This window comes from Trichosurus vulpecula, chromosome 1 (genome assembly GCF_011100635.1).
Source record: "Trichosurus vulpecula isolate mTriVul1 chromosome 1, mTriVul1.pri, whole genome shotgun sequence".
Lineage (NCBI taxonomy): Eukaryota > Metazoa > Chordata > Mammalia > Diprotodontia > Phalangeridae > Trichosurus > Trichosurus vulpecula.
The window spans coordinates 58,883,906-58,904,962 of record NC_050573.1 but is presented as its reverse complement, the minus strand read 5'-3'; the positions used below and the strand labels follow the sequence as shown (position 1 = coordinate 58,904,962).

General features: G+C 43.0%; 1 protein-coding gene across 3 annotated transcripts in view; it reads left to right on the top strand.

The window, feature by feature from the left end:
* The window catches only part of JSRP1 (junctional sarcoplasmic reticulum protein 1), a 73,061-nt gene that overhangs the window by 11,896 nt on the left and 40,108 nt on the right, over positions 1-21,057 (top strand). For all 3 annotated transcript variants that reach the window (XM_036742398.1, XM_036742395.1, XM_036742393.1), the window contains exon 2: positions 12,021-12,138. The gene's annotated coding sequence lies outside the window, so the exon portion shown is untranslated. The remainder of the gene's footprint in view (positions 1-12,020; positions 12,139-21,057) is intronic.

The following is a 21,057-nucleotide window of genomic DNA, read 5'->3' as shown; positions in this document are numbered from 1 at the left end:
ACCTCAAAGGAGGAGAGGTTACTGGGTGATGGTAGTAGAAGGAAAGCCCAGAAGTGACAGTGGGGAGGAAAGAGTATTCCAATTCCTCTAACCTGACCAGTAAGTTTAGAGGTATGAGTAAAAATGCTACCTGTGCTGGAAAGGTTGGCCAGGGAAGCTGTCATTAGAAGGGAGCCAGGCCAAGGTGATTGAAAGAGGAGGGAAGGAGTGAGAAAGGGAAAGCACAAGGTGAAAGCAAGTCTGTTACCCATGAAGTAGGCGTTCCAAAGAGCAGAGTGGAAAGGGTGGGTAGCTTCCGGGCTGGACTTTGAGAGAGTTCAGGTGAGGGGGTGGGAATAAAGGGGGTGGGGATGGAGAATCACTGTGATAGGGATGGTAGAATGAGTTCAAGTAGGTTATTATGATTCCTGTGGATTTGGCCTCAGCTGGAAGGGAAAGGAGTACCCATGAGAGTGCAAGCTCAGGCGAGGCAACTGGTAGAGGTAGTAGAGTTGTAGGAAGTGGGCAGAAGCACTGGGAGAAGGTGAGATGGCTGTCCCAGGAAAGCCAGGGGCAAACGTGAAAACAACATAGGAAAAACTGCTTCCATTATTTATTGAGATGCGCAAATGAAAACCACTCTGAGGTTTTCACCTCATACCAGCAAATTGGCAGTGACAAAAGTTGGGAATAGTCAGTGCCAGAGGGGTTGTGGAAAGACAGGCTTGTTAACATGGTAGAACTGGAGATTGTTACAGCCATTCTGGAAAGTGACTTGGAATCATGCTAAGAAAGTGACCACTATCTCTATACCCTCTGACCAAGAAACACCACTCTGAGGAACAAATCTCAGTGAGATCAAAGAAAGGTCCCGCGTATACCAAAATATTTATAGTGGCACTTTTTGTAGTAGTAGAGAATTGGAAACAAATTTGATGCCCATTGATTTTGGAATGCCTAAATAAATTATGGGACATGGATGCAGTGGAATGTTACTATGCTCTAAGAAATGATGACTATGAAGAATACAGGAAGGCATGGGAAGGCGTATATATTGATTATTAAAGCATGTAAATAGAAAGAACAACAAGAAATCAAAACCGAATACTTGTAGTTTAGTCCTGAAGAAGAGACGTGAGAATGCACCTCACTTTACAGTGTGGTCTATGAATATGGAATACTGTACACACTAGGAGTTAGCCAATATGTTGGCTAGGTTTTTTTGGTGGGGGAGGTATTTTTTGTTAGGTTTTTTTCTACTTAATTTTTTTCTTTGTTACAAAAGATGACGGAGTGGGGGAGAAAAGATGGATCAATATTAGAAATGAACATGTTATAAAAACAAACGTTATCATAAAATATTTTTTTAAAAACAGAAAAATTGAAAACCATCAACATTAGCAAATGCACCATTAGTTTGCAGATGTAGTATGTTCAATTGTTTTCAGTCATGGCTGACTCTTTGTAACCCCTTTTGGGGTTTTCTTCCCAAAGATACTAGAATGGTTTGCATTTCCTTCTCCAGCTCCTTTTACAGATAAAGAAACTGAGGCAAACAGGGTTAAGGGACTTGCCCATGGTCACACAGCTAGGAAGGGTCTGAGGCTGGATTTGAACTCAGGAAGATGAGTATATATATATATATATATATATATATATATATATATATGTATATATATATATATATACATACATACATAAAATAATATGCCCAAGTGAAATTACCTCTACCTGTACCTGGTGTACAGGTAGAGGTAATTTAGAAGTGAATAGGCCAGAGTGTTTGTTTACCTTGGCTGAGGAGAGAGGGTCAGGGCTTTGGACCGAAAAGGGCTTGCATTTCAGTGACTGTCCCCGTTTAATAGGAGCCAGAGCTAGAAAGTACCTATGAGAGGGCTGAAACTGGGCTAGACCAATTAGAGTTTTACCCCAGGCCTGTCTGAATTTAAAGGGAATTGGCCCCTAAGTGTGAGGAGGGCAGCATGGAAGGGTGATGCAGGAAGGATAAGACCATTCCAAGCTCCTACATCCACCAATATTTCATGGCATATGATAAGTGCTTGATAACTCATCTATCTATCTATCTATCCATCACTCCATGAAGAACATTCATCAGCACCCCCTCTGCCAGGGTCTAAGGAAGTTGAGTTAGTCCTCTTCCCTTCTTCTTGAACTGAGTGCTTCCCACTTGAACCAAGGCCAGTGGCCCTCAATCTGTGGCTTCTTCCACCAAACAGTGGATTTATGAGCAAGTCCTTAGCTATCAGTCACCTGCCCAATGACCACTCGGGGCAGGGTGGTCATGAGGACTCCATTGCCATAAGGTGCCAACCCCTTCTGACAAGACATTCCCAAGAGCTGGGGAAGATGAATGGGGAGTGTTTAGACCCTAGGGGGACTTCAGATGGTCCACAGTGATGCACTCCCTTCTGCACCCCACCTCCCTAACACATAGTAGGGATGATGGGGACAAGTAACTACTTGGACCTGGGTTTGGGTGGATGAGCTGCTAGTCTCACACCCTTTATGACTTGGCAGAGGGTTCCAGCCTGTAATATCAATTAAGTTGTGTGTCTTTGAGTCTTACTAGGTGCTAAACCCCAGGCCCAAACCCCTATCTACTAGGTGCTAAGCCTATGTGGGCATGAAGCCCTCAGGGTCCTAAGGGGAGTTGCAAAGACCAGAGCCAATAGTAGGAACCTAAGTTCTGGTTGCTCAGATGGTGTTTGATGATGGCTAAAGAGTGTATAAAAAGAGAGAACAGAACCATTTGCTTGGGGGCTCTCACTCTGGGAGGTGTGTTGATGTGGAGACTCTGGGCAGCTGTAGTTAAGAGTCCCCCAGCTTGTAAACCCAGATGTTCAGACTTTGTTAAACCCTGGTAACTATGCGTTGAGATTTGAATCAGACAAGGTCTATCTGTTGATATTTGTAATTTGTATTTGCTCTGAAGTTCAGGGTGCTGGTTTTTTCCCCTGTACTAAGTGAATGATATTTGTATGTTGGATTAAATTGAGATTGTTAACCCCTTAACATTACTTTCCTTAGTAAAGCAGATCAAAAGAACCTGTGTTGGCAGCTTTCTGTGTGCTGGTTGTTGGCGGGTCTTACACCCTTACAGCAGCTGCTAGCAGATTGTTGCAACACAGCTGTCCTCCTCAACCTGGGCACTTTGCCCACAATTATTGTGAAGAGGGAGAGAAAGGTACCGGGGGGACTCCCCTAGAACATATCTAATCTTCTTATACCTTATTCCCCACCACATACTCTTCCATTCAGGGATACTGGCTTCCTGGCACTGTCACAAACCCCATACTCCATCTCTCATCTCAGGGCATTTTCCCTACTGTCCCCCAGGCCTGGACTTCTTTCCCTCCTCACCTCTGCCTCCTGCTTTCCCACCTACAATCTCATCTTCTACTTGAACCTTTTCTCAACCCCTCTTAACTCTGGTACCTTCCCTTTGTCTTCCCTACGTATCCTGTACATAGCTTGTTTGTACATGCTTTTTTGCTTGTCTCCCCCATTAGATTGAGCTTCTTGAGAGCAGGGACTTTCTTTTGTCTGCTTTTGTTTCCCACAGTGCTTGGCACTTAATAAATGCTTATTGATGATAGGCAGGGATGCTGCCTCAGCCATTCATGAGCTAACTAGCACTTGGTATCAGATTCTCTGACTCCAAACTCCTGCCCCTTTCACTGTGCTGTGCTGATTTTATGCTGATGTGTGTGATTTTTGTTTTGTTTTGTTTTCTACTTATAAGAAAGAGCAGGAATGGGGTAGAGGGGCCATAGGACCACTCACACTAATGAAGTGTCTTACTGATGAGAAGAAAAGTGAGGGGGAAAAAAGTAAGGCTTTGAATTACAAGAATCAAGGAACTGGAAAAGTGCCTCGTCACTAATAGTAATAAGAAAAATAAAAATTAAGCTAACTCTGAAGCTTCACCTCATACCCTACAGCCTGGCAAAGATGACAAAAGACAAAAATGGTACATGTTGGAGAAGCTAAAGACTGGCACATTAATGTCCTGTTGGTGCATCTGTGAATGCTAAACCAGGTTGAGGGTAACAATGTACAGGCCTAGACCTGTCAGTGAGTCAGGGGGATATCTATCACATGCATGCAAAGACTGTCCCCTGCAAAATTGGGGAGTTTGTTCCAATGGCCAGCTCTGTGGAGCGCTTAGAGCTTGATCAGACATTAAAGATGCCAGGTTTGTCCACTTCATCCTGAGTCATTGCCAGTCTTCTTGATTTCTGTCCTGTCACTGGACTTCCATGGCTCTGGAGGTGAGAATGAGGCTGACGACTACACAACTCTGCCTCACTTCAGTCCAATTTACAAGCAAGGCAAGACATCACTTGTGAAGTCATTGGTCCTCTTCAAAAACGACAGAACAGAAGGCAGGGGTGGAGCCAAGATGGCGGCTGGAAAGCAGAGACTTGGGTGAGTTCCCACCCAGGTCCCTCCAAATACCTATAAAAATGGCTCTGAACAAATTCTAGAACTGCAGAACCCACGAAATAGCAGAGGGAAGCAGGGCTCCAGCCCAGGACAGCCTGGATGGTCACGGGGTAAGGTCTATCACACAGACCTGGGAGCAGAGTGGAGCAGAGCCCAGTGTGGGCCATGCAGACCAAGCAGACTGAGAGCCAGGCAGAACAGGCCGTAGTGCCCTGAATCAGTGAGCTGTGGCAGTTACCAGACTTCTCAACCCAAAAACACCAAACACAACAGAATAGGTTAGTGGGAAAAGCCTCTGGGACAGAGTGAAAGGAGTTTGCGGTTGGCCACCACCCCAGGGACAGCGGAGGTGGTGCAGCCACAGAACTACAGCTGCAGTTGCTTCCCGCCCCAGGCCCACCTGGTGGGAGGAATTAAGTGGCAGATCTGAGCAGGAGTGCAGAGCCAGCTTAGATCCAAGTCACAGTCCAGGTTGGGGGTTCTTGGGGGAGGAGGAGCACTGGCGTGGCAGAGCTTGCTGTGTAGCTCTGAAAACAATAGCGCAGCCCCTCAAGCTTGAGACAAAGTACTCTATACTCTACAAGCAGTCATACTCTGACAAAAAGCTCAAGGATCAAGTAGTTGGCTGGGAACATGGCCAGGCAGCAAAAATGGATTCAGATTCAGACTCAGACTTTGGAATCTTTCTTTGGTGACAAAGAAGATCAAAACATACAGCCAGAAGAAGTCAACAAAGTCAAAGAGCCTACATCAAAAGCCCCCAAGAAAAACATGAACTGGTCTCAGGCCATGGAAGAGCTCAAAAAGGATTTGGAAAAGCAAGTTAGAGAGGTAGAGGAAAAATTGGAAAGAGAAATGAGGATGATGCAAGAAAACCATAAAAATCAAGTCAATGACTGGCTAAAGGAGACCCAAAAGAGTACTGAAGAAAATAACACCTTAAAAAATAGACTACCTCAAATGGCAAAAGAGCTCCAAAAAGCCAATGAGGAGAAGAATGCCTTGAAAGACAGAATTAGCCAAATGGAAAAGGAGGTCCAAAAGACCACTGAAGAAAACACTACCTTAAAAATTAGATTGGAGCAAATGGAAGCTAGCGACTTTATGAGAAATCAAGATATTATAAAACAGAACCAAAGGAATGAAAACGTGGAAGACAATGTGAAATATCTCATTGGAAAAACCACTGACCTGGAAAATAGATCCAGGAAAGAGAATTTAAAAATTATTGGACTACCTGAAAGCCATGATCAAAAAAAGAGCCTAGATATCATCGTTCAAGAAATTATCAAGGAGAACTGCCCTGATATTCTAGAGCCACAGGGCAAAATAGAAATTAAAAGAATCCACCGATCATCTCTTGACAAAGATCCCAAAAAGAAAACTCCTAGGAATATTGTCACCAAATTCCACAGCTCCCAGGTCAAGGAGAAAATACTACAAGCAGCCAGAAAGAAACAATTTGAGTATTGTAGAAACACAATCAGGATAACACAAGATCTAGCAGCTTCTATATTAAGGGATTGAAGGGCTTGGAATATTATATTCTGGAGGTCAGTGGAGCTAGGATTAAAGCCAAGAATCACCTATGCAGCAAAACTGAGTATCGTGCTCCAAGGCAAAATATGGATTTTCAACAAAATAGAGGACTTTCAAGCTTTCTCAGTGAAAAGACCAGAGCTGAATAGAAAATTTCACTTTCAAACACAAGAATCAAGAGAAGCATGAAAAGGTAAATAAGAAAGAGTAATCATAAGGGACTTACTAAAGTTGAACTGTTTTGTTTACATTCCTACATGGAAAGTGATGTGTATAATTCATGAGACCTCAGAATTAGGGTAGCTGAAGGGAATATACATATATAGAGAGACAGAGGGCACAGGGTGAGTTGAATATGAAGGGATGATATCTAAAAAAATAAAATCAAATTAAGGGATGAGAGAGGAATATAATGAGAGAGGGACAAAGGGAGAGATAGAATGGGGTAAATTATCTTGCATAAAAGTGGCAAGAAAAAGCAGTTCTGTAGGAAGGGAAAAGGGGGCAGGTGAGGGGGAATGAGTGAATTTTGCTCTCATCAGATTTGACTTGAGGAGGGAATAACATACACACTCAGTTGGGTATCTTACCCCACAGGAAAGAAGGAGGAAGGAGATAAAAAAGGGAGGATGATAGAAGGGAGGGCAGATAGGGGGAGGAGGTAATCAAAAACAAACACTTTTGAAAAGGGACAGAGACAAGGAAGAAAATTGAATAAAGGGGGACAGGATAGGAAGGAGCAAAATATAGTTAGTCTTTCACAACATGAGTATTGTGGAAGGGTTTTACATAATGATACGCATATGGCCTATGTGGAATTGCTTGTCTCCTTAGGGAGGGTGGATGGGGAGGGAAGAGGGGAGAGAATTTGGAACTCAAAGTTTTAAAAATAGATGTTCAAAAAAAAAGTTTTTGCATGCAACTAGGAAATAAGATATACAGGCAATGGGGCATAGAAATCTATCTTGCCCTACAAGAAAGGAAGGGAAAAGGGGATGGAGGGAGTGGGGTGACAGAAGGGAGGGCTGACTGGGGAATGGGGCAACCAGATTATATGCCATTTTGGAGTGGGGGGGAGGGTAGAAATGGGGAGACAATTTGTAATTCAAACTCTTGCGAAAATCAATGCTGAAAACTAAAAATATTAAATAAATAAATAAATGGGAAAAAAAAACTACAGAACAACAATTTATACCCAATAAAGTGGACAGGGTGAAAAAGGATCCAGGACTGTCACTCTGTAAGGGCCTTTAAAGAATGTTTGAGCTGGAAGGTGCCTTAAAACATAGACTAACATTAAATAATACATCAGAGCAAGAAGGGACTTTAATAATCATCTGGTCCACTTCCTCCTTTTTATAGATGGGAAATGAAACAGGCGGGAGGGTGGGGGTCGGGAGGAAAACTTGCTCTGTCACACAAGTTGGTGCCAGGGCAGGATTCAAACTCGAGACTCTCTACTGCTGCTCCTATTTTCTTTCTCCTGCTTTATGATTCCACTACAAATATTCTCCTTGTCCTCATTTTTCTCTTTATTCACAATGACCTCAGGAGCCCTACCTTCCCTTCCTTTATTTATTTCCTTATTTAGCCTTGATTTGAAACTAATCATTTCAGATACAGAGTAAGGAATGGGTTGTTTGTTTTTTCTCAAGAAAAAGATAGGCTATCTTATGCTTGCCAAGGGCCAGAAATTCATTCCCAAGGGTCATTCTAAATCTCACAATAACAAAGTGCAGGCCTATTTACAGCATGTCATCTGGAACAGTTTTCCCTCTCCTCCATGGCTAGCTAGAGAAAGGAAGTGCTGATCTCTGTCCTCTGTACCTGCTTAATTCCCTACCACTACCTGGACCAACACCTGGAGGATACCAGCTATTCAAAACTGAGCCATCAGATCACTGCATCAGCTTGAGGGAAAATGGGAAGAGATTCCTCCTCCTCACTGCAGCCCAGGAAGTAGGCGGAGCAGACTTCTGATGTTTTCTTATAGGCGCAGAGAGCACATTAGAGCTGGAAGCGACCTTGCGAAATAGAATATTAGTGCTAGAAGAAGCCTTAGAATAGAAAATGTTAGTATTGGAAGGGACCTAACAGATCATTTAGACATCATGGCACATTGGTTGAATCTTAATTTGGGGTCCCTGAACTTGTTTTTATTAACATGTACGTGTGTGTGTGTGTGTGTATGTGTACACACAGTCATTAGCCTGGCAAAGATGACAAAAGACAAAAATGGCAGATATTGAAGAAGCTAAAGACTGGCACATTAATGTCCTATTGATGCATCTGTGAATTGGCTCAACCATTCTGGGAAGCAAATTAAAATTATATTGGAAAAGTTATAAGACTGCACCTATCCAGCAATACAAGGCACAGACACACACACACACACACACACACACACCATATATATGTATATATATATATATTTATATGTATAAAACACACACACATATATGTATATGTACATATAGATACTCATACAAACACTGTATATATATGCACACACACAGATAGATGGCAGGCTGGATATATTATAATTGTTTTTTTCTGTAATTTATGCATTTGTTAATTTTATCCGTTTAAAAACTTCATTCTGGCAGTCTATAGGTTTCACCAAAGTCTGTGTGAGACACAGACTAGTTCAGCCCTGCTGTAGTCCAAGGTTCCTGAGTTTACAGATAGGGAAATTGAAGCTTAGAGAGAAGTAAGCTGCCCTAGGTCACTTTATCTCCTCTTGATTCAAGGAGCTTAAATCAGAGTGAGCACCCAGACCTAGCAAGAGGCTCACTGTCTTTAGCTTTATGCCTCTAATAATACTTTGCTTTAGGATGGGTCTTGGAGGCCAGTGGTGTCACACTCCAAGAGAAAGGGCAGCCATTAAACTGTAGGTAAGGATCCCTGAGGGCCACATATTGACAATGTTAGAATGTGATATTATCTGCGTCTCATTGTATTTTTGTTTATTTTGTTAGATATTTCCTAATTAGATTTTAATCTGACTGGGGTCTCAGGGTAGTGCTCCAGGGGCATGTTTGACATCTTTGTTCTAGAGGATTAAAGGTAAAACATTTCTCACTCTTCTGGGAGAAAGGTGGTAGACTACAGGTATAGAATATGGTATACACTATGAGATGAATTTACTATGCCAGTTGGATCTGTTTAATTTTTTCTTTGTTTCTAGCAGTGGGAAGGAGAAGCAATTCTTAAAAAGTGACTATGGTTTAAAAACAAAGAATATCCATAATTTTAAAAACACATATTCAGCATTTCACAGAATCTAAGAGTTGAAAGGAACCACAGAAGCCCTCTGGTCCAACCCAAACCTAATTTACAATGTCAACCTATGGTCTCTGAAGACCTTCATTGAGACTAGGTGAGACCCACCAAGTCCTAGGGAGGTTCATTTTACTTTTAAGTAGCTCTAAGTGTTAGGAAGGGCAGCTAGGTGGCGCCATAGTGGATAGAGTGCTGAGCCTGGAGTCAGGAAGACTCAACTTCCTGAATTAAAATCAGGCCTCAGTATTAGCTGTGTGACCCTGGACAAGTCACTTAACCCTGTTTGCGTCAGTTTCCTTTTCTATAAAATGAGCTGGAGAAGGAAATGGCAAACCATTCCAGTATCTTCACCAAGAAAACCCCAAATGGGGTCATGGAGAATTGGACACAACTAATTGACTAAACAACAACAAACAGCAATAACCAAGTATAGCGCTTAGTTATTACAGGACTCTCCCCCCACACCCATGAAGGAACGGTCCTGGCATACCTAAAGTCTCTGGGGAGATTAGGATCAGACTTAGCGGGCACAGTCTCTAGTTCCTAGATGGCCTCTTTCCCCCTGTGGAGTCCTCATGAAGTTCCCTTAGGTGTAGGTCTCCAGCGGGCTCTGACAGGCAGTGCCCTCATAGAGTCCCCAGCTGCCTTTCCATGGTATGATTCTGAATTGCCTTCAGCCACTGCTGCTCCAAGGACACTGGCACCGGCTCAGTGGGCCATTGGACATTTTAGTGAACATTCCTGATCTTGAACTTTTGAAATTCATGAGGTCATTGGAGGGAAAGGAGAGAAACCACTCCTTCCTCTATCCCCAGCTGTCTCTCAGGAGTCCTTCCTCTCTGTACCTGACCATTGCTATCTCACAATTCCCTCTCAGGTGCCCTTCACCTCTGGATTTGACTGGCCTGCAGCTAGAATTTGTGATTTTAAACAGGCCTCATGTTTTATACATAGGCCTGGAGTTTTGTCCTGTGTTATGTCCTATGATCAGATGATAGTGAATCCCCCTCTCATTAGAAGCTTTTGGATGGATCAATATTTTTATTGATTTAATTTTTTTTTCGAAGCAGTCGAGGTTAAGTGTCTTGCCCAGGGTCACACAGCTAGTAAGTATCAAGTGTCTGAGGCTGGATTTGAACTCAGGTCCTCCTGACTCCAAGGATGGTGTTCTATCTACTATACCACCTGGCTGCTTCGGATCAGTACTTTTAGAGAAGACACTTGTTCAGGTCCCATTTGGACCAGATGGTCTCTAAGATCCCTTCTGCATCTGGGGTTCTGTGTTGGTCAGTCAGCCAGTCAATAAATATATATGAAGTTCCTACTAAGTGTCAGATACTTTGCTTTATGATTCTGTGATTTCTGATTCTAAGAAAGGAGAGATTAGCCATACCAGTTATGAAGTTGTGAGGATAGGTGGGAGGGGATGGAAACCTGAGCTGGGAGGAGCAGGGGGTGGGGGTGGGGGGGTAACTGTGAGCTGTGCTTGGAATGTGCTATAGAGGTGAAATCAAAGAGACTTGGTGACTCAATAGATGTGGCATTGGTGGTAAGGCAGAGCTTGCTCTGAGGTTGTAAGCCTCAGTCTCAGTCATCGTCCACCCTGCTGTGGAAGGAACTTGATTTTCTCTTTCTGTTTCCTCCTCCTTTTGGAAGACCATGTGCCTCCCTTTAAGAACTCCTCTGTGAGACTACCTTTCAGCTCAAAGATCACTCTCAGGGCTTAGAGCAGGGCCTCTTGACCTGGGGTCCCAGACCTCCCTAGGGGACCATGGGTGGATTTCAAGAGTCCATGAACTTGGATTTTCACTGACCTCTAATTAAAATTTAGCATTTCCTTCAATTATAAACTTAAAACAAATTTTTCTGAGAAAGGGACTTCACCAGATTTTCAAAGGAACCCATGACACAAAGAAGGTTCAGAACTCCTGGCTTAGAGGGAACACTTGTCCCTCGGAACAACAAAGCCCAGGATGCCAGTCAGTTCTCAAATCCCTGTTAAAAAAACTTCTTAAATTTTGAGCTGTAAGAGACCTCAGAGGCTGTTGAAGCCAACATCCTCATTTTATAGATGAGGCAATCTGCCTTGCTCAAAGTAAAGTATCAGAGGTGGGACCGAAGTCTCCAAAGCTATTGAACTTTCCATGGTACTATGCTGGAGAGTTGAAGAAGGGACAGATACAGAGAAGAGTAGGCATTCATTCTGGAACTTGCTGAGTTTGAGGCACTAACAGGACGTGTATACGGTGCTGTCCAGCAGGCAGTTAGACATGAAGAATTATAGTTAAAGATTAGAGCTGGATATATGTTGAGGTCTGAATCACTTGCATAAGGATAATAATTGAACTCATGGGAGTGAATGAGATCACCAATGGAAAAGCATAGACAGAGAGTGATAGGAAAAGTGCCTAGACAGGGTTTGAGGGGGATATTCATTCCCACTTATAAATTTCCTAGAACAGGAGGTGGGAGAAAGCATTAAAAGAGACAGGAAAAGAATAATGCTTAGCCAGGAGAAGCTGGAGAGAGTTAGGTTGTAGTTATCCAAGTGGGGAGCATCCAAGGTAAACTTTGTCATTCCAGGCTTTTTCTTATTGGCCAGAAGATACACACTCATTTTTAATGTTAGCTTTAATACAAACATAATTTTAGGAAAGTAAATATGTTGCCAGGAGACCATCATCTGATGCATTCAAGGCTCAAATAGAAATGAATGAGGTTTGGAATGGCTTCTGTTTTATATCTGTCTATAGGATCGTGGGATTTTGTGCCAGAAGAGACTGAAGAAAACATTTAGTACAAGTCCCCAATTTTCTGGATGAATAAATTAGTCCTAAAGAGGGGAAGCCAGTTGCCAGTGTCATACCAATGGTAAGTAGCAAAGGCAGAAATGAAAACCGGGTCCCCTGACTCCAGTCTAATGTTTCCTCTGCCATACAGCTAGAATCTAGTCATCCATTCAGTACCTAGGAAGTCCTTGTGCTCAGCATATAGGCTGCAGAGGTTTAGAATAAGACAAAGTCCCTGCCCTCACTAAGCTTCCAATCTGTGTCTTTACTCCTCACTTCTGATGTGGTTGGAATTTAAAATGGCTGAATATGAAAATGACTCATCCCACAGTTGGGTGGGCTCTTAGAGGCCATCTTTTCTAACCCAATCAACAACACATAAATTCTCTCTACAATATCCCCAACAAGTGATCATCCGGCTTCCACTTGAACAGCTTCATGGATGGAAAACTCACTACTTCCTGAAGCACCACACATTATTTTCAGAAATCTGTCATTGTTAGGAAGTTCTTCCTCATATTGAACTGAAATATTGAGATTTCAGATCCTTGAAACTTCTACACATTGGCCATAGTTCTAGAAGACAAGTCCAAAGCGGTGCTTTGAAAATGTTTTCAACAATTGTAGCATCATTGGTATTAGTTACAGCTTCCCAAGGGTACTTTAAAGAATAACAACCATTTGAATGTTAAGTTCTGATCTATTTATTAAGTTTTGCCTTTTTAATCTTTTTACTTCATATTTCATAGAATCATATAGTTGGAAGAGATCTTAGAGGCCAGAATCTAGTTTAATCCTCAAACCCAGGCCTACGTAACCTGTGGCCAGCATGTGCTTACAGCCTCTGCTTGCTTCATGCCATGGGATTTCTAGCATCCATCCATCAAAAAATGTAGAGGAAAATATTCTTTGTGTGTAGAGGAAATCCTTCAGCCCTCAGGCTGTAAGTGCCCTCGGGCCACAGATTGGTCTCCTCTGAAGCATCCTTGAAAAATGATTGCATTAGCCTCTCAATGAGGCAGTTAGGTGGCAAAGGGGATAGTGTGGCCTCAGACACTTACTAGCTGTGTGACCCTTGGCAAGTCACTTAACCCCTTTTGCTTCAGTTTCCTCATGTATAAAATGAGCTGGAGAAGGAGATGGCAGATCACTACAGTATCTTTGCCAAGAAAACTGCCCCTCAAAAAAAGGATCACAAAGAGTTGGACATGACTGAAAATGACCAGAAAACCAGGAGACAACTAACTCCAATGTCAGATAGTTCCAATTGTTAGGAAGCATTTTCTTAAATGGAGTGGAAATTTGTTTCCTTGTAAAGTTCTACCCATTTGTCCTAATTCTGTCCACTGGGACCAAAAAGAATGTTTGTACCCCAATACCTCATTTAGAATAGAAACAAATACCCATCATTTATATAGTGCTTTGCAGTTTGCAAAGTACTTTACATGTACTATTCTCTCATTGGATCCTCACTCACGAGTTAAATGCTATCATTATCCTCATTTGATGAGGAGGCAGTGACTTGCTTAGGGTCTCACTGCCTGAGAGAGGATTTGAACCAAGGTTTTCCTGCCTTTTAAGACTAGAATTCTCCATTCCCCACAGCTTTCCTAGTCCTTTAAGTATTTGAAGACAATGATTATTCCTTCCCCTACCCACCACTACCCCTGCTTTGGCTCTTCTATTCCCTGAGCAACGTGATGTAGTAGAAGGCAAAACGCTATATTTGCAGTCAGCAGAGACCTGAATTTGAATTTCATCTCATACCTTTATTAGTCCTATGATGCCGAGTCACTTAATTTTTTTGAGCCTGCCATTTCTTGTGTGCAAAATGATCAAAGGAGCATCTATCTCACAGGGTTATTGTAAAGGGCAAATGACATACCATACGTAGAGCTGTTTGCAAGCCTTAAAGCACCATGTAAATCTTAGTTCTTCTTACAGCATGGGTGTGGTACTGACTCCCAGCTCTCCCAGGGCAGGGGCTGGCTTGTTCACTTCACCTGTACTCACTTTGACAGGGCTGGTGGTTTCCCCAGAAGAGTGGCCATGAGGCTCCTATTCTAATTCTCAGGGTTCTAAAGGCAACTCTTGTGGGTAACTTTCTACCAAGACCATAGATCATTAGCTCCACCACTGTATTTCTGATGAACAAATCAGCCACTAATACTCAGTTACTCTTCACTAAAACATTTACTGAAAATGCAAAGCAAATACATAATGTGCCCATAAATGCCCCCACCAATGTGTGCAGAGTCCATAGGGAGAATGGGCATACACATAAAATCCCAACTGGTAGGGTACCCTTGGAGGAAACACACATGGCCAAGGTAACTTAAAACTCTAAAACTGTCCAGAGATGAGGAACCTGTGGCCTCGAGGCCAAATTTGTTCTGTGAAATTTGGATTCAGTCAAAGGGCTGCACTTGAGGACCTGGAGGGCCACCTGTGGCCTGGAGGCCCTAGGTTCCCCACCCCTGCTAGACTTTTATATTTTTTTTCTGCCTCAGGAGTTGTCCACAGAAATTCTCAGATGAGCATGATCTTTGTGTCCTAAGGATTCTTTCACTGCCGAACTGAGCTGGTCTGGTCTGGTCTACGATATGGTCACCTAACACCTCACTGGGCACAACATCTCAGCTGAGCTAGCTGATTGGCCAGCCAGCTTCTGTCTTCTCTGAATCTGACCTATTCTCTAGCTCAGCTGGATTTACTCCTCAGTCACAACCTTAATATTCCTCACTGCCAGCTTCAGGCTTAGCTGCTACCTTCCTTCCTTTAGGAAAGGTGATGAGATCTAGCTGATCACTGTCCTTCCTAAAGGGGGGACCTAGAACTGGATACAATATTCAGTTCATTTCAATGAATGCTTATTAAGTATTTATTGTGTATAAGGCAAGGCCCTGGGTTAGTTGCTGGGAATGTAAAAGTAGCTAAGAACTGGGTGGGACTTGGTCTTAAGATGCTCACAGTCTAATAAAGGAAAGGAGCAAACACAAATAAGTGTGGTATGATATAAGGGAAAGGGAGATAAGTGGGAAAGAGATATGCAGGCAAAGTGCTTTGAAAAATGTAAGAAGGGAGAGATCACTTTCCCCTGGGAGATGAAGGAAGGTTTCATGAAGGAAGAAGCATCAGAGTTGAGGCTTCAGCAATAGAGATGGAGGGTAAGGGGAGTGGGGGGAGAAGAGTCCATTTCAGGCCTAAGGGCTGAATCATGGAAATGAGAAGGAAATGGAAAATAGCCCAGCTTGGTAAGAACATAGAGCAAATAAAGAGGAGTAGAATGAGATAAGGCCATGCAGATGGAGAGGCGCCAGATTGGGAGAGGCCTTGACAACCAGTAAACTGTCAGTTGAGTCAATGAACATCTATGAAGTACCTGCTATGTGCCAGGCACTGTGCAAAGTGATGTGGATACAAAAAAATGGCAAAAGATAGTCTCTGCTCTCAGGGAGCTCACAGTCTAGAGGGGGCAACAACACGCAAACAACTGTGTACAAATAAGATATAGATCAGATCAATTGGAGATAATCAGAAAACAACAGGTACTGGTATGGTTCAGAAAGGTTTCCTATTGAAGGTGGGAGTTCAGGCAATAGGAAGTCACTGACAGTGCATGAAGAGAGACTTCCTGTGGTGATAGTGATGTGTTAGCGAGGTTACTTGGGCAGCCGTGTGGAGCGTGGACTGGGTACAGGATAGCCTGGAATCATGAAGACCAGTGAGGAGGCTGTTGTAATGGTTCAGGCAAGAAATAAGAGCCTGAACAAAAATAACTACAGTGGGAATGGAGAGGAGGCCTGATGAGGACTCAGCCAGCCGGTGAGAATACACTCTCTCTGTATGGTTTTTCCCCAAAATCTTGATGATATAATGATAAGAACTGACATTTGTGCAAACTAAGTTTTACCAGGCACTTTATACTCTCTCTTGGTCCTCACAACAGCCCTGTGAAGTCTGCACTCCAGGTATGATCATCCCCATTTTATGGAAGAGAAAAATATGGCCCAGGGAGATGAATACACTTGTCCAAGGTCCCACAGCTCATAAGTGTCTAAGTCAGAATTTAGATCCAGCCTCTTGACTCCAAGTTCAGGACTCCTCCCACTAGAAAATATTGCCCACAAACACTGTTATCTCTTCAGTAGAAAAGGTGAGGGCTTTTCCAAGTCTAGAGTCTGGGACTGAGGTCTACCTGGTTCATACCTTGCTCAGGCCACTGACCCATACCTCCATTTTGGGTGCCTCAGCTTCCCTTCCTGTAAAATGGAGGAAGTAAAAATACCCTTTTGATGAGAGAGTTATAAGCTTTAATTGATCTGAGTTCATAAAGCAGTTGGGGGTGAAAAGGAACTTGGAAATACAAATCACTGCTCTTGCTCACAAGGAATAAAGAAGCAACTGAAAACACCCTTCGAACAATGTAATGTTGTGGGCAGAACATTGCCTTTGAACTAACCCATAAAACAAGCTGCTTCCTTTTATTTATTGCTTGCTGGTCTTGATCTCTGTCTTAACCCAATAAAGACAAAAACGTCACATAGTAATTACTCGTTACTTTTATATGGCAGTTTTCATCCAAAGAACTTAAACCTCTTAATAAACTAGAATTGTTCTGTACAACACCCAATGACATAGTTAAGTGTAATCATCCCCATTTGAGATCATAGAATCTCAGAACTGTAAGGGACCCTAGAAGACAGAAGAAAGAATCTTAGAGAACAACAGTCGAATTTTAGTTAGGAAAACTGAGACCCAGAAATGCAAAGGGATTTGCCCACCATTAGTTAGAAGGTGGCAGAATCAGAATTTGAACACAGGCCCTTCGACTTGAAATCTAGGGCTCTTCTCCCCATACTGCTTTCCTCTTTAACAATTTTTTATCTTTTAGAAAACTTTAGAAACTATAGGTCAAGAGAACCAAATGACTGGTCTCTTGTTCCCTGTGGGGAAACCATTAGACCCAGACTTCTGACTTTTACTCTTTTCTTTTTTATTCTTTTTTACTCCAAAGCGGGGTGGGGCAGGGGGGAGCTCTGCTAAGTGAATATCATGAGTGTCAACCCAGTCCAGGGGTAGATTGTTTGGGAGGAATTTTTATTAACTCCCCCAGGCAATGAGGGTAAAGTCACAGAACCTTAGAGTTGGAAGGGACCTTGGAAATCATGACAGTGATCACTTCCATTGCTGTGGCTCCTAACGGTCCTTGGGGGCAGTTTAGTAGGATGGTGCACAGGGTGGGGATACAGGAGATTGTGCATTGAATTCTGCCTCGTTATTCTTATTACATGTGGAGCCATAGATAAGTCATTTCTTCTCCTGAAGGAGCAGGTTGAGCCAGATGATCTCTAAGTCCTCTTCTAGCTTTAAATTTTATCGTCTTCCGAGCTCAGTGAACAAATATTATTGCCTCCATTTTACAGGTGGGGAATCCGAGGCCTAGAGAGCAGAAGTGGTTTACGTGGCCAGTAAATGAGTTAAGACTAGAACCAATGTTTGGTCTCCAAGACCAGTTGTTTTTTCATTACTACAAAATGATCATATGGACTGGAGAGGTGGGGGAAGGTGCAGGTGTGGACTAGTCAAAAGTAGGGAGTCTTTGAACCTTTTTTTTTCATTGAGAACTACTGACTCTAAGCTAAAATAATAGTGAATATTCAGGTATGAATACACTATGGAAGATTGTTTTCCTGTGTAGCCTTTGCTTTGTATTTTCTGTGGTCAGGAGCTCCAAAAGACCCCCCTCAATACCATACTAGGTCATTTGGTCCAGTTCCTATCTGCAACAGGAATTTCACTTACAACCTTTCAGGAAGTGGCCATTTATTGTCTAGCAGTACACCTCAGGTGACCCAGTAATTGCCAGTCTTTTGAGGCAGTCCCTCCCATTTTTTAGACCACTGTTAGATGGGGCAGCCTTTAGTGGCTTTGTTTTCATTTCATAAATACTCCTCCAACACTCCTTGGTAACATGAAGGTGACCTTGACTTCTCAAAGACTCTGCCAATAAAGCACCAGTCTAGCAGGTTCCACTTACAATCTGTTGTCCAAGCTTCGCCTGCCTAAATGTGGAGAGCAAGGCTTTTTAGCACAATACCTGCAGCATAGTTTTGGTTTTAGATGTGTTAAGGATGAGAGAGCTATTATTAGTGATCCCACAAATGAAATTACAGGTCCTTGAAGAAGAAGAATAACAGTCCATGGTATTCTCTCTAACACTGCAGCCACAGATGAGTCACTTCTCTTCTCTGAGCCTCAGTTCCTTAATCTGTAAAATGAAGATAATACTACTTGCATTTCTTATATCATAGAGTTGTTGTAAAGAAAGCTGCTTCAAACCTTAACATGCTGTTATTGTTGTCATTATTAATAGTTATAAATCACTTTACACACACTATCTCTATTCTCACAATATCCCTGCCTACATGGGCAGTGGTGTGCCACTTTAGAGCACTTAGAAGACTTGGTGGAATTGGTTTCATGATGTGCCCAAGGGCAATGAGAAACATTATCTCATGAGACTTTGGGTCACCTCACCTTGTGACCATGATGAGCATAAGCCAGAAGACCACCATGAAGGAAACTCTTAAGTTCTGCACCAGCACCTATTGCAAAGGGTGAGGGGATAGAGAAATCCCCCAAAGAACTTGGTAAGATGCTCCAAACATACCAGTGTATACATTGATAATTGCTGATTTCAGCGCAGAGATAGAAAACTGTGATTCCATTTCCAAAGCTGGCCTCTTCCAGCCTGCAGGATACAGAGGGAGATGCCATTCTACCGCCCAGAGACCTTCTTGTTTGGCCTTTTTCTGGTGGCAGTGAATGGAGGAATTCCATTCTGTTCCATCCTCCTTTCCCCTGGCCTGAGAGAAATGCCCTTCCATTGGCTCTCCTCCACTGGTCCCATGCTTGACCTACCTAATACTCTGAAAGGACTCCACTCTGGAGCCAAACCCCCAGGGATGTTGATAACCCACCTGAATTCATTCATCAATGATTAACAAATTCCAACCTGGTCATACCCTCCCCAACCCAGTGACTTTCAAACCCTGGCAGTCATTATTCAGATCCCATTCTCCATATTCCACTAACCAATCCCTTATCCTCATCTTCCTTTACCCAGTAGCCCCAATGTCTCACTCTAAAGATACCCTCTGCACTGTGCTCTCTGAAATACTTGTTCCATAGATAACAAACTTGCTTTCATTTTAAACCTTTTCCTTTTTCTCTTCTTTCATCTTCTTGATCTCCTCCTGGAGATCTACAGCCTCCTTGGCCACCCACTCACTGATTGAGGTGGGGGAGTTTGAATACCACTTGCTCCATTGCCATTTCCCAGCTCACCCCCTATCACTATCATTCAGAAACCTCTCTTTCTTTGAGATTCACTCAATCTATATCTCCTACTCAATCAGGATTCTGGTAGCTGTTATCTACCGATCTCTATGATGCTCTTCCCTCCTCAACAAGTTCAGTACCAAGTTTACAATCTTTCCTCCCCACCTCCTGCTCTCATACTAGGAGACTTCAATATGCACATCAATACTTCCTTAAACACCCTGACCTCTCAGTTTCTCACCTCACTCATTTCTCATCACTCCTCCTCCATTCTGCTTCAGCTACAGACAGAAATGGTCATTACCAACAAATGCACCACCTTCACATTCCTGAACTCCGAAACTCCTTTATCTGATCATAATCTGTTATGATTCCACCTCTCCCTCACCCTTGTAACACCCAATGCTCTTCTTTATGCTCACCATAACCTCCATGGCTCAGCTCCTCAGTTTTTTTTCCCCAGACCCCTCTACTGGCTACACTTTCCTCACTTCCCCACCTTGACACTTTGGTGAATCACTTCAAACGTCTTCTTCTTTTCCCCCGTATTCTATTACCAATTTTGCCACGCTAAGCCTCAGCCTTGCAGTAACTTCCACCATCTGCTGTCTTTATTGCTACTCCTGTGCTGCTGAGCAAAGCTGAAGAAAATCACAAAATGGCATTGGCCAGCTCCATTATAAATTTATGTAACATGATCTCAATTGGGACCTCACTGTGCAAAGGCAATCCTTTTATGCCTCTCATTGACTCACTTTCCACAGCTGTTCTAAACCTTTTCATCCCTCCTCAAGCATCCCATGGCTCCCCTTCTTTCCCACCCTCACCCTGCCCAAGCTCAGAACCTTGCCTCATATTTTACAGAAAACAACTGTAGCCATTCTCTGAGTGCTCCTTCTTCTCCCCTCCCCCCTTTTCACATCATTCAGATGCCATCTGCCACTGTTTCCTTCACCCTTGTCTCACATGAAAAGGTGGCCTTTCTTATCAAGGCAAATCCTTCTATGTACACAAGTGATCCCATTCCATCCCAGCTTCTAGCAGATTGCCTCCTCTCTCATCTCTACCCTCTCACTTATCTTCAATCTCTTCTTGTCTGCTGGCTGCTTCCCCATTGCCTACAAACAGTCCCATATGTCTCCCATCCTCATAAAACCCCCTTGATCCGACCATCCTTAGTAGCCATAATCCCATATCTCTTCTCCTTTTTATGACTAAACTTATTGAGAAGGCCATCTATCTACAATAGATGCCTGTACTTCTTTTATTTTTACTCTCTTCTTAATTGTCTACAGTCTGGCTGCCATCCTCATCATTCAACTGAAACTGGTCTCTCCTTGACCTTTCTGTAGCCTTTGACCTGTCCATCACCCTCTTCTCCTTGCTACTCTTTTCTCTTCAGGTTTCCAAGACACTCTGCAAGCCCGGTTTTCTTCCTACCTATCTCGCTATTGCTTCATTTCTTTTCTTGGGTCTTTGTCCAAGTCACACCTGTTAATGGTGGGTGTTCTCCAAGGTTCTGTCCTGGGCTTCTCTTCCTTCTCTATACTATTTCTCCTGGTGATCTCATTAGCTCCCATGGATTCAATTCATCTCTATGTCGATGATTCTCAAATTTTCTTATCCTGCCCTAGCCTCTCTCTGGACCTCCAGTCTT